The sequence below is a fragment of the Scyliorhinus canicula genome, chromosome 28 (assembly GCF_902713615.1).
Source record: "Scyliorhinus canicula chromosome 28, sScyCan1.1, whole genome shotgun sequence".
Classification (NCBI taxonomy): domain Eukaryota; kingdom Metazoa; phylum Chordata; class Chondrichthyes; order Carcharhiniformes; family Scyliorhinidae; genus Scyliorhinus; species Scyliorhinus canicula.
Genome location: NC_052173.1, coordinates 2023028 through 2028251, shown reverse-complemented (window position 1 = coordinate 2028251; position 5224 = coordinate 2023028).

Here is a 5224-nt window from a genome sequence, read left to right as displayed (position 1 = left end):
GGCCGGTTGGTAAAAATGGGTCCCCAGAAAAAAAGTTTGAAGAACACTGAACTAGGGACAGTTTGTTGCTTAAACTTGAAAATTACTTTGTTGCGATCCCAGGACATCAAGGATCATGAACTTAACGGCAAAAAGCACACTGCTCAGATCTCTCTCAATGAGCTGCCTATAGCACACGGTACAATAACAAGAAACATACCACATATTTTGCAAGCACAAGTGAAGAATATTTTTTTTAAAACACAACACAGCAGATTGAAAATCTTACAAAAGCTCTCCTTCACATTTTTCCAATCTTGCCTGGGAGAAGAGGGCGAAGCAGTATCATGATGCTCCACTGACTAAGACACAGTCTGGCACCTCACAATGTGAATGCGCCTTCAATGACCCTAAACACCCTTATACTAAGGAACAGGAGGAATTGCTCAGGGCACCCACCAGGTCACAAGTATGCTGCTGGATGTCAGCCCAACTCCACACCTTCTGACCCAAGAGGAATGTTCAACCACTTTCTACTTAGTAAAGTAATCGCTGTATTTTAAATTAATTACAGAGTACAGACAGTGTATTCTTAATGAATTTAGTGTATTCTTAATGAATTTAGTGACAAGACAGCTTTTAAAACATGGCAAACCAGTAAAATTCAACAAAAGTTGCAAATATATGATCACTGACTGAAGGCACACAAGAAGCACAGACTCAAAAACAGCTTCTTCCCCTCTGACTCCTAAATTACCCTCGTATGGACTGACCTCATTAACAGTACACCCTGTATGCTTCACCCAATGCTGGTGTTTATGTAGTTACATTGTGTACCTTGTGTTGCCCTATTATGTATTTTCTTTTATTCCCTTTTCTTCCCATGTACTGAATGATCTGTTGAGCTGCTCGCAGAAAAATACTTTTCACTGTACCTCGGTACACGTGACAATAAACAAATCCAATCCAATGATGTCTAGACAGGTGGCAGACAAGGCAGCTGGTGACATTACCCAGGGAAGACCAACAATGTTCCACTCTACTCACCCACCCACTGCCTGCAACACCATAAAACATCCCAGGATACTTCAAAAGAACACCAAATAAATTCAACACCAAGCCAGATAAGGAGCGATTAGGTCTGTGGACAGAAAGCTTAGGCAAAAGAGGTTGGTTCTAAGAAGCATCTTGAAAATGGATGAAGAGGCAGAGAGGTCGAGGGAGAAAATTCCAGAGCTCGAGGTTCAGACAGCTGAAGTCACTGCCAATGGCAGAGTGGAAAACAGAGGATGCACAAGGGGCAAGATTTGGAGGGGGTTACAGAGATAGGCAGGGTTGTAATAACAATAATCTTTATTATTATCACATTAGGCTTACATTAACACTGCAATGAAGTTACTGTGAAAAGCCCCTAGTCTCCACATTCTGGCACCTGTTCGGGTACACACGGGGAGAATTCAGAACGTCCAATTCACCGAACAGCACGTCTTTCGACACTTGGAGGAAACCGGAGCACCCGGAGGAAACCCACGCAGACACGGGGAGAACGTGCTGACTCCGCACAAACAGTGACCCAAGCTGGGAATCGAACCTGGGACCCTGGCGCTGTGAAGCAATAGTGCTAACCACTGTGGTACAGTGCCACCCATGTAGGGGGCTGGAGAAGGTTACAGAGATAGGGACGGTTGGAGGAGATAAGAGATATGGATGCTTGTAGGGGGTGGAGGTGGTTAGATAAATATGGAGGGTTGTAGGGGACGTGAGGAGGATACCGGGATAGGGAGGGGTGTAGGGGGCTGGAGGAGGTTACAGAGATAGGGAGAGTTGCAGGGGCTGGAGGAGGTTACAGAGATAGGGAGGGTTTTAGGGGAGGGAGGAGGTTAGAGAGATCGGGAGGGGTGTAGGGGAGGGAGGTTACAGAGATAGGGAGGGGTGTAGGGGGCTGGAGGAGGTTACAGAGATAGGGAGGGTTGTAGGGGGCTGGAGGAGGTTACAGAGATAGGGAGGGGTGTAGGGGGCTGGAGGAGGTTACAGAGATAGGGAGGGGTGTAGGGGGCTGGAGGAGGTTACAGAGATAGGGAGGGTTGTAGGGGGCTGGAGGAGGTTACAGAGATAGGGAGGGGTGTAGGGGGGGCTGGAGGAGGTTACAGAGATAGGGAGGGGGTGTAGGGGGCTGGAGGAGGTTACAGAGATAGGGAGGGGTGTAGGGGGGTGGAGGAGGTGACAGAGATAGGGAGGGGGTGTAGGGGGCTGGAGGAGGTTACAGAGATAGGGAGGGGGTGTAGGGGGCTGGAGGAGGTTACAGAGATAGGGAGGGGTGTAGGGCACTGGAGGAGGTTACAGAGATAGGGAGGGGTGTAGGGGGCTGGAGGAGGTTACAGAGATAGGGAGGGTTGTCAGGGCTGGAGGAGGTTACAGAGATAGGGAGGGGTGTAGGGGGCTGGAGGAGGTTACAGAGATAGGGTGGGGTGTAGGGGCTGGAGAAGGTTACAGAGATAGGGAGGGTTGTAGGGGGGTGGAGGAGGTGACAGAGATAGGGAGGGTTGTAGGGAGGTGGAGGAAGTTACAGAGATAGGGAGGGGTGTAGGGGGCTGGAGGAGGTTACAGAGATAGGGAGGGTTGTAGGGGGGTGGAGGAGGTGACAGAGATAGGGAGGGGTGTAGGGGGGTGGAGGAGGTTACAGAGATAGGGAGGGGTGTAGGGCACTGGAGGAGGTTACAGAGATAGGGAGGGGTGTAGGGGGCTGGAGGAGGTTACAGAGATAGGGAGGGGTGTAGGGGGCTGGAGGAGGTTACAGAGATAGGGAGGGGTGTAGGGGGCTGGAGGAGGTTACAGAGATAGGGAGGGGTGTAGGGGGCTGGAGGAGGTTACAGAGATAGGGTGGGGTGTAGGGGCTGGAGGAGGTTACAGAGATAGGGAGGGTTGTAGGGGGGTGGAGGAGGTGACAGAGATAGGGAGGGTTGTAGGGGGGTGGAGGAAGTTACAGAGATAGGGAGGGGTGTAGGGGGCTGGAGGAGGTTACAGAGATAGGGAGGGTTGTAGGGGGGTGGAGGAGGTGACAGAGATAGGGAGGGGTGTAGGGGGGTGGAGGAGGTTACAGAGATAGGGAGGGGTGTAGGGCACTGGAGGAGGTTACAGAGATAGGGAGAGGTGTAGGGGGCTGGAGGAGGTTACAGAGATAGGGAGGGTTGGAGGGGGCTACAGAGATAGGGAGGGATGTTGGGGGCTGGAGGAGGTTACAGAGATGGGGAGGGGTGTAGGGGGCTGGAGGGGGTTACAGAGATAGGGAGGGATGTTGGGGGCTGGAGGAGGTTACAGAGATAGGGAGGGGGTGTAGGGGCCGGAGGAGGTTACAGAGATAGGGAGGGGTGTAGGGGGCTGGAGGAGGTTACAGAGATAGGGAGGGGTGTAGGGGGCTGGAGGAGGTTACAGAGATAGGGAGGGTTGTAGGGGGCTGGAGGAGGTTACAGAGATAGGGAGGGGTGTAGGGGGGCTGGAGGAGGTTACAGAGATAGGGAGGGGGTGTAGGGGGCTGGAGGAGGTTACAGAGATAGGGAGGGGTGTAGGGGGGTGGAGGAGGTGACAGAGATAGGGAGGGGGTGTAGGGGGCTGGAGGAGGTTACAGAGATAGGGAGGGTTGGAGGGGGCTACAGAGATAGGGAGGGATGTTGGGGGCTGGAGGAGGTTACAGAGATGGGGAGGGGTGTAGGGGGCTGGAGGGGGTTACAGAGATAGGGAGGGATGTTGGGGGCTGGAGGGGGTTACAGAGATAGGGAGGGATGTTGGGGGCTGGAGGAGGTTACAGAGATAGGGAGGGGGTGTAGGGGCCGGAGGAGGTTACAGAGATAGGGAGGGTTGTAGGGGCTGAAGGAGGTTACAGAGATAGGGAGGGTTGTAGGGGCTGGAGGAGGTTACAGAGATAGGGAGGGGTGTAGGGGGCTGGAGGAGGTTACAGAGATAGGGAGGGGTGTATGGGGCTGGAGGAGGTTACAGAGATAGGGAGGGGGTGTCGGGGGCTGGAGGGGGTTACAGAGATAGGGAGGGGTGTAGGGGCTGGAGGAGGTTACAGAGATAGGGAGGGGTGTAGGGGGCTGGAGGAGGTTACAGAGATAGGGAGGGGTGTAGGGGGCTGGAGGAGGTTACAGAGATAGGGAGGGGTGTAGGGGCTGGAGGAGGTTACAGAGATAGGGAGGGGTGTAGGGGCTGGAGGAGGTTACAGAGATAGGGAGGGGTGTAGGGGGCTGGAGGAGGTTACAGAGATAGGGAGGGGGTGTAGGGGGCTGGAGGAGGTTACAGAGATAGGGAGGGGTGTAGGGGGCTGGAGGAGGTTACAGAGATAGGGAGGGGGGTGTAGGGGGCTGGAGGAGGTTACAGAGATAGGGAGGGGTGTAGGGGGCTGGAGGAGGTTACAGAGATAGGGAGGGGTGTAGGGGGCTGGAGGAGGTTACAGAGATAGGGAGGGGTGTAGGGGGCTGGAGGAGGTTACAGAGATAGGGAGGGGTGTAGGGGGCTGGAGGAGGTTACAGAGATAGGGAGGGTTGTAGGGGGCTGGAGGAGGTTACAGAGATAGGGAGGGGTGTAGGGGGCTGGAGGAGGTTACAGAGATAGGGAGGGGTGTAGGGGGCTGGAGGAGGTTACAGAGATAGGGAGGGGTGTAGGGGGGCTGGAGGAGGTTACAGAGATAGGAGGGGTGTAGGGGGCTGGAGGAGGTTACAGAGATAGGGAGGGTCATAGGGGGCTGGAGGAGGTTACAGAGATAGGGAGGGGTGTAGGGGGGTTGGTGGAGGTTACAGAGATAGGGAGGGGTGTAGGGGGCTGGAGGAGGTTACAGAGATAGGGAGGGGGGTGTAGGGGGCTGGAGGAGGTTACAGAGATAGGGAGGGGTGTAGGGGGCTGGAGGAGGTTTACAGAGATAGGGAGGGTTGTAGGGGGCTGGAGGAGGTTACAGAGATAGGGAGGGGTGTAGGGGGCTGGAGGAGGTTACAGAGATAGGGAGGGGTGTAGGGGTTGGAGGAGGTTACAGAGATAGGGAGGGGTGTAGGGGCTGGAGGAGGTTACAGAGATAGGGAGGGGTGTAGGGGGCTGGAGGAGGTTACAGAGATAGGGAGGGGTGTAGGGGGCTGGAGGAGGTTACAGAGATAGGGAGGGTTGTAGGGGGCTGGAGGAGGTTACAGAGATAGGGAGGGGTGTAGGGGGCTGGAGGAGGTTACAGAGATAGGGAGGGGTGTAGGGGGCTGGAGGAGGT